Below are 8,867 nucleotides of genomic sequence, written 5' to 3'. Positions count from 1 at the left end.
TCACTCACGTATGCATATACCAAGGAGCGATGGCTAAACAGATAGACAAGAAAAAGCCAAATGCTTCTTTGAAAGAGCTCTTCTTTCAAGGTAAGATGAGGAAAGGTTTTGAAATAACAATGCAAAATACCTTTTCTATAGAAGCCAAACTGTTATTTCGTACATTCACCATGTAATTATGTCTTTGGTGATATAAAATCTTCTCCATTGTAATTGTTGAAAGCTGAACAAGTCTAGAAAGAGAAAGAAAAGAAAGAAAGAAAGAAAGAAAGAAAGAAAGAAAGAAAGAAAGAAAGAAAGAAAGAAAGAAAGAAAGAAAAAGAAAGAAAGACAGAGAAAGAAAGAGAGACCCTTTACAGAAGAGAGTTTGGTGCAATTCAAACAGAAATCACAACGCCACACCAATAAAACACTACTTCCTAAACTTTCCCTATCATTGCCTATGTGAAACATTGTTGTTCTTTCTCCTTTGCCCCATACTCAAATGCCAGGGCCACAGTAGGGCATGACACAAAGAGTGAAACAGTTCTGTGGCATTCTGATTAGACTCTAACAAAAGCACTTTCCAAAATGCTGTTTCACTAGTGGACAGTTCAATAAAAGAGGGAACTGGGAGGGCAGAACCTCCTGGACACTGCCATTAATGAACATCCAGTCCACACTGACCTCTGCGCATTGCGGGGCCAGACACCATACAGAGCAGGGCACAGACACGCTCCCTGCTACTCTTTAAAGTTTACAATTGAGAACAGATGACAATAGGCTGAGACAACTGATAACACTGTAAGATCATGTACTGAAATTAAAGCATCAAGCAAACAGAAAGAAAAAAATTGAGCTGTAATGTACAATAGATTAGGATATAAAAAGGTACTCTATGTCATCCATTGAGAGGGAGCTTCATTTTTAGTTAATGAGGAAAAATCTTATCAGGGAGGTGGAGCTTGAAGAGGTCTTTATGTAAAGAAATCAGATGAGGAATTTGGCAAACTAGGGGGAGGACAGTGCGCCAGAGGTGGGGATCATAGGCTGACAAGGTCAAGCACTGGGTGAGGGCAGGAGACAGATTGACACTGGCCAAGCGGAGGGCATGGACTGAAGCCCAGGGTGAGAAAAGAGATTGTAGCTAGATAGCACTTGATACAAAATTAAAGCTCAATCTTTGTTTGCTCTAGAATTTCATTATACCATAACATGAATGAATGCATCTATAGCACGTGCGTTACTTCCCACCTTGAAGTAGGCAGCTGTCTGCTGCCTATTTGCCATTCCGCCTCAGGTGGCATAGGTAAGGGAGAAGGGTGCGGCCCGGGTGGGTGTCTGGACTGAATGTGACCACTTCCTTTGATGGTACTTCAGCGGTAGCTCTGAGGAGAGAGAGATCTTGAGTGAGAAGCAAAGAATACAAAAACCACAGAGGAAAGAAAGAACATTCATTCATTTTGCTTCTTCTTCCACTTTTATTATTAGAGTTAGTTGTGGGTTTACTTTGGTGCTTGGTTTCTGTGTATGAATGTAGAAAGTATCTCATGAACTCATTTCTATTTATTTGCAGCATTACCTCCTTTGAGCTAATGTGAATTTTTATTTTCTAAAGGGGATCCTCTTCCCCAGGTAATGTGATCTATTAACCAACCATCACGAATGTTATTCCGCCCATTTGAAGCTAGTTCAATTTGACCAGCAAGGTAACACTCTTGAATAAACAACACTCAAATGTATAATTGTGGGAAGCTACTTGCCTTATTAATATTGTCCTGAGCTTTTTCATAGTCCAGTGTCACGGTTTTGTAAAAGCCTAAGTTTCCAAACCATGAGAGCCTATGAAGTTTGAAGTGGTCTAGACAAGAACAATCAAAGAAAGGTTAAAGGGACTCTGGAGAAAGGTTATAGGAATTGGCACTATGTCACCCGGGAGAGAGAAAATGAAAGAGCAAAGACCAGCCTTATGTAATTGGGAAAACGTGGTTGATTTGTATATGTAAACACTTCGGTTAGACTAAAGGAAGAACTCTTAAAGTAGGAATGCACAACTGAGACTCTGGAACTGTAACAATGGTGATCTTTAAGACTGGGATGGACACACTTGTCCAGTGCAGAAACTCACCTGTCTGGGGACACCTCGGGCTTGATTCAGACCATCTCTTCCAAACCTGTCATTTGATGTTACTTCCTGCCTAGTTCGTATGTAAGATGATATGAAAAGATGAGGTGTTGCTGTAAATCTTTATTTGTGACCTCACATTCATTGTTAGAAAGAATCAGAAGGGTCAGTGTCATCTCCTTTTGACTCAAATCTGAGATTGTTCTCTCCTCTTCTACCACAAATTCAGATTTGCTTTCTTTTCAGCAGAATTTTCTTGGGAAAATTCAAGGATAATAAAGAACTGTGTATTTGGTTCACTACTCATATATTTTCTCATTATTGTGCTTCTTTCACTCGGTTAGTAGAGGGTTTTTTTATCAATATAAACAGTATCTTTTCTTTTTTAAGATTTCCATTTTCATAGTGTCATTACTGACACTGACAGCTGCCTAACAGTCATGTGAAATGTATAATTGCCTAAGGAAGAACATCCCATGACCGATTCTTTCTCTTTCATATTAAAAAGATAGACAGGCTTGCTAAGCCCCAGGCTTCAGAACTTTATGTCAGCTCAGGATTATTTTCCAGATATTATATTCATATATTTTTCTACATGTATCAAATGATTTTCTCTGGAATAAGTTTAGTAATATAGGTCTTCCCTGCTTTGTCCCAGGGATTGACTTTTTGCACTTGTTCTAGATCTTCGTCTAGAGCACCACTCCCAGGTCCAAAAAGGCAGAGATAATTCATGCCCTTAATTACTATGTCTCTAGTAACAGTATAACCATCACCCCAAATTTCAAATATTATCTAAACTGCTTTCTAAATTTTGAGTTTGAATTTAACATAGATTTTTAATTTTTTTAAAGGGAATGTCAGCACATATACATTTTTTTTTTCCTGATGGTGCTTTGATTATTTTTTCACTGTTTGCCGGAAGAACCATCCTTCAAGGCACACCCCTGACTGCATTAACATTCTTTCACTTCCCCTCTCTCTACCCCTTTCACCTTATCAAAAACTCTCATTCAGGACTAAAAAGGAAATGCCTGAACTTTTTATGAGGTTTTTATCTTTTCTCAAGGACACATCATTCTGATTCCCTTAACATTTTCTAATTGCTCATTTTAATAGCCCTGATCATTTTTGTTATGATCTTTTGGACCCTCTCCAAGTAATCCGTAAGTATGACATTCCTTTTTGGGTTTTTTTTTTTGCAAACTGGTAGGGAAAAATTGATATTATATCATGGCAGAGACTGATTCCCAAGGAATAAGATCTTCAGGGCAGTTAGAGAATTGAGGGCTGAGAAATTAGTGTAGGCTGTGCAATTTATGTCAGACTGCGTCTTGGTGGTAGACTTCAGGCTACTGTCATTTTAAGTTACTTTCTTTATGTCTTTGTACATTTCCCTCTAGCCACAGCCCACTTGGAGTAAAAATGAGGTAGATAGGAGTATTTCCTTGTCTCTTTCTTATCACCCTCTGAACACTACAGTTCTTTAAAGCCCTGCTCTGTATCTTCCCCGTTTATTTTTGGGGTCCTAGGAAGATGTCTCATGTATACTCATGAACAAATTCACATGGCTATTCTTCATTTTCTCCACTGTCAATAGTACATGTGCATATTTCCATTCTTGCCATAGCTGGTTCCTGTTATCAAGAGAAACAAGGCCACTTCAGAGTACCAAAGCTGCCATTCTGTCCAGATTTTTATGAGGTACTGTTCTGAGGTCCCCTGACGTGGCCATGCCATTGCCACCATGGTTAGTGCCGCTGCTTTACCGGAGCGTGTGATGGCTCCAGCATCTCTGTGTAAGAGGTGTCTGGGCACAGCAGGTGGGTGGGGGGCAGGGAGAGGTAGCTCGGCAGAATTTGTTCGGAGGCTTTGTTTGTATTATTTACTTAGACCTTGGGTTTCCTAGTGTACCTTTAGAGGTTAAGGCGTTGGTGGATATTAGCTAACTCAGGAGCCTTCATCGGAGTGTGACCGAGGCTGTGGGGATGTCTCAGGACTAATTCAGGGTGGCAGTCAACTCCAGGGGACAGTTTTTTAGGGTTTGAGATTAGTTCCTGACACTAAGTCATTGCTCAGGGCTCCTTTGCAAACATTCACTCCTCAAAACTCACTACATTCCTACAAACTCAAGATGGTAAAGAAGATGAGGGCATAGAAGCATCCGTGGTAGCAAATTCTTTTTGGAAGTGACACTCTGATTTGTCTCCCGAGGGGCACCTTAGGAAGGAGTTGTTTTTTCTGCTCCATCCTCTTTACTTTTGCATGGAATCCCAAGGCTGGTGGGGAGTCCAGGGAGATGACAAACATGGTGGCCATGTTGGGATGCCCAATTTGAAGAGAAACGTTGTTTTTCCAGACATGTCTGTGCCAACTGGAGAATCAATGTGACAAACTCCTTGTGCATCTGGGTCTGGCAAGAACCCTGGAAAGGATGGGAGATACACGTAATGGTAAGAGCGAGCACAGTGGTCTTTTCCCCATCACGGCATTGTCAATCAAGGGGAAACATTATGACTCGGGCTGGAGAACAAGGAGGAATTATCGAAAGGGGCTCTGAAGGCTGAAAACAAACTTTTGCTTTTTAAAATACTGTACTTCTCAATTTATTTGTTTATTCCCCATCTTTTAGTTGGTAATTTCATTTTTCTTTTATTATTTCAATTTTGGATTATTGTTCATGTGTATCCTTTTATATCTTGTTGCAAGATTTTATAGTTTGACTTTGCTCTGGAAGAGAATTTTATGTTTTTACACTTTTGCTATTTTTTTCCAGTTTGTTTTATTCCTCAACTTTTAAAAATGTTAACTACTTTTCTAATTATTTTACTTTTATTCCATAAGTTACCTTTCTTTTATCTTGGGGGGGGTCCACTTTGTTTAATCATCTTTATTTCTTTATTTTACTGAGTTTATTCCTTTTTCATTAGATACTTCTCTTTTAAAATTGTTTTTACATCTTCTTTATAGAAGTCAGGAAGGAGGCATGGTCATGGAGGCAGAGAAAGTCACCAAAAACAGGGAAGCCTTGAGAACAGCAACACTTCTGTGCTCCCTTAATAGTTCCCAAATCCCTTTTAATGTTGAATCTGCTAAAACTTTAACTTCAGTGACTCAAGAGACCACCAAATTTCAAATTTCCTCCCAGGATAATGCTAATATTACCTGCACTAACAGCACATTCGAACTGCCCAAATGGTGGTGTTTTCTCAGTTCCCTTATGAAGGGAAACATTATTTAAAATCCACAGTCTCTGCCGTATATGACTGTAGACATTGGGCAGAGCTCCAGGTCAGAGCTGGGCAAAGTCACACAAAACAGAGGGAGGTAAGAGATTCCTTTCAGGCAAACATTAACAAAATATCCCTAGTTTGACTTCAAGGACTTAGGCTGTCTTTACATTTTCACTAAGACACTCTGAAAGGTGACATTGGAGAGGCTTCTTGATGGGTCTATCACAAGGAGTTATGAAGGGTAAACCAAAGCTAAATGCATTTTGATTTTTTGGGTACTATGGACTGTCAAGGAAGAAGAGAGCATCTTTTCTTCCAAAGAAGAGATCTACATGGTTTTGTTGTAAAGGTCTGAATGTTAAAAACAGAAACAAACAAAAACAACCAAAATAACTCCAAATTAATTAAATTTTAAGAAGAAAACCCTCAAGGAGGGGAAGTTGGAAGACGTGGAAATGCCTTGAGCAGGAGGCATCATGGACACTGAGCCTCAGGAAATGGCAAGCGTCGAAGGGGTCTTCAAAGGTGGTGAGATCTGTGCCTCACTGCCCCGACTCTTTTATGGGCTGTGAAATGCTTGGGAAAAATAGCCTTCAATGCTGAAATCTTGAAAGCAGAAGCAACTGGTCACTCACATCGTATTCAAAATCCAAGAGGGAGCAGGAAGCCATTTTTATAGGCATGAATCCTATGAATTTGTGTAACTTGCTGGGTTGTATTTAAAAGATTATCTTGATTGGTCTTCATGGCTTTAATCATCATTATGACTTACTAAATTCAATGGTGCTCATCCCTCCTTAAGTCCCTTAATTTCCTCTTATTTGAGAGAGAAAATAATTCCTTTAGTGGTGCTGACAGCATTCCGCCCCACATTTAATCCTGTATTAGGTTACTGTCCTAAATCTTTTCCCTACTAAAGACCTATATTCCCAGATTTCCCCTTTCAATCCAGAAGAGAAAAAATTTATCTGAAGTTATTAAAACATTAACTTTAACAACAACAAATTCAAAGCAAGCTAAAGTCTCGTGCTAGGAGGATGATTATATAAATTACAAAACAACGGCATTATGGAATATTATATGACCAAATTATAATAACAAACCATGTAATGAAAGGAATATTATTATTGAGGTAAAAAGAAACATGTAAAACTTAGTGTGTTTTGCAGAAAACTCATTAACTAACCACAAGGCCTCCCTATTTGGGAACTAAAAGGCACATTTATAAACCACTTCAGGATTAAAAAGAAAACCTAAATAGAAATGATAAACACTTACAACTAAATGCCCATGAAAACACCATATATCAAACTTCTTAATAAATTAGAAAGAATAAAAATAAATAAGTGTTCAGCTCAAGAAACTGTCAGAAGGAAAGTAAAATAAATTCAAATAAAATGGAAGGAAGTAAATATAAAACAGAAATAATGAAATCGAATACTAAAACCAATGGTAATAATCAACAAATCCAAAAGATCCTTCTTTAAAAGCCTAACAAAGTAGATAAGACCCTGGAAAATTAATTAAGAGAGAAAGTAAAAATAACAGGAATAAGAAAGAGGAAATAACTACAGAGAAGTAGAGATATTAAAATCCATAAGCGACTATTATAAATAAATTTACTTAATAAAAATTTGGAAGTCTAGATAAAATGAAAATGAAAAAAATTAGAGAGCTATAAATTAATGAAAAATGTTTTGAATGGACCAATTACAGTAAGAGAAACTAAAATGGTGGTAAAGATATCCTTCTTCAAAAGACATCAGACAAAGATTTTATAGGAGAGATCTACTAAACCATCAAGGAACAGATCATATTCCTATCTTTCATAATTTGTTTTACAATATGAAATATGATGGTAATTATGCGACTAACTTTTTTTTTTGCGGTACGCGGGCCTCTCACTGTTGTGGCCTCTCCCGTTGCGGAGCACAGTCTCCGGACGCGCAGGCTCAGCGGCCATGGCCCACGGGCCCAGCCGCTCCGCGGCATGTGGGATCTTCCCGGACCGGGACACGAACCCATGTCCCCTGCATCGGCAGGCGGACTCAACCACTGTGCCACCAGGGAAGCCCATGCAACTAACTTTTTGAGGTTGGTAATTTTTAATACAAAACCGGGCAAAAACTTCACAGAAAAATCAATTGGTGGATAATTTCATTATGGAGGTAGATACAAAATTATGTATGTTAAATTAATACAGCAGTCCATCCCAATAACAATGCATCATAACCAAATTTGGTCATCCCTGGAATGCAAAGGAAGTTCAATATCAGAAAACCTAGCAGTGTAAAACATTGTAATTCATTTTTAACAGATCTGGGGTAAAAAAATTTATATATTGAGGTATAGGATTTGCCCTGAAATAAATGAAAAATTTCCATGATCATCCGGAAAAAAAACTGAGGTGAACTTCCATTTTCTGGGACCAAAAGAGAATCTGGGGGGGGCCTGCACTTTGTTGCGGGGGGATAACCTCCTGATGGGAGGAGGGCGATAACTCTGCCATTTAAAGGTCTGTCGGTGGTAATGGTAGTGAATTTTGCTTAGACTATGGGAGTCCTAAGACGAGACAGCTTAAAGTGATATAAGCTATTTGGTGTGTCTCTTTTCTCAAGCTTTCAGCAAGTCTTGTTTACTTTCTCCCTGTTGTCTGAGTTATATTACGGCAGGCTGAAAGATCAGTGTTCCTTCTCCATGGCCAGAGTGGCTTCATCAGATACGGAGGAGACTGGTGCCCAGCAGAGCATGCATCCCATGAAGGTCAGAAGCAATGGCCACAATGTGACATTGAGACAATAAGCCTGCAGCGATATAAACTGAGGGGTACAGTTTGGGGGTGATGGTTATAACAAATATATCAGTGGGGAAGTATATCATAATCAACCTATGTATTAAAAGGATGGGGAATCTCATTCTTTAGCCGCAGTTTGAAAAGTCCAGGAGGTAGGCATTTTTCATTTCCTCCTAAACTCTAATATATCCTAAGGTATTTTATTTTCTAGAATTTCTTCTTTTTTCCATTGATTTTGTATTTTTTTCCAGTTTCATTTAGTAGAAATATAATATGATAATGTCTACCATTTATGCAAATTCAGACTCAGTAAATAATAATTCATTATTTCATTTAATTCTCACACTGCAGGGAGATATTATTTTCTACATGTTAGAGCTGAGGACACTGGAGTTTAGAAAAAGACTTGCCAAGGTGAGTAGAAGAGCCATGATTTGAACTATTATTTACCTGGATCTGAAACCTTTGCCCTGTCACTAAACTATATTGCCTGTTCTCTATCCTTTTGATTTTAAAAATTACAAGTGATAGCTTTCTCATTCACCCCTACTTCCAGCTCTCCTTAGCAATGTTTGGTTATAATCAGACTTTAAAATTATTGTCTTTAGGAGGGCTGTGAAATGGGTATGACTCTGTTTTAAATAGATCTTTTTGGAGTATAATTGCTTCACAATAATTGCTTTATTGGAGTATAATAGTTTCTGTTGTACAACAAAGTGAATCAGCCATATGCATA

At 38.3% G+C, this 8,867-nt stretch overlaps 1 long non-coding RNA gene across 1 annotated transcript; it reads left to right on the top strand.

Moving 5' to 3' along the window:
* The first annotated feature begins 3,125 nt into the window (after positions 1 to 3,125).
* LOC125960420 (uncharacterized) lies at positions 3,126 to 8,545 on the top strand. Its single transcript, XR_007470071.1, has 4 exons — positions 3,126 to 3,270; positions 4,464 to 4,557; positions 7,655 to 8,100; positions 8,483 to 8,545. It is a non-coding gene; the product is annotated as an uncharacterized LOC125960420 (long non-coding RNA).
* The last annotated feature ends 322 nt before the right edge of the window (positions 8,546 to 8,867 follow it).

Source organism: Orcinus orca, chromosome 11, assembly GCF_937001465.1.
Source record: "Orcinus orca chromosome 11, mOrcOrc1.1, whole genome shotgun sequence".
In the NCBI taxonomy this organism is placed as follows: domain Eukaryota; kingdom Metazoa; phylum Chordata; class Mammalia; order Artiodactyla; family Delphinidae; genus Orcinus; species Orcinus orca.
This window is presented reverse-complemented; position numbering and strand designations above follow the sequence as displayed.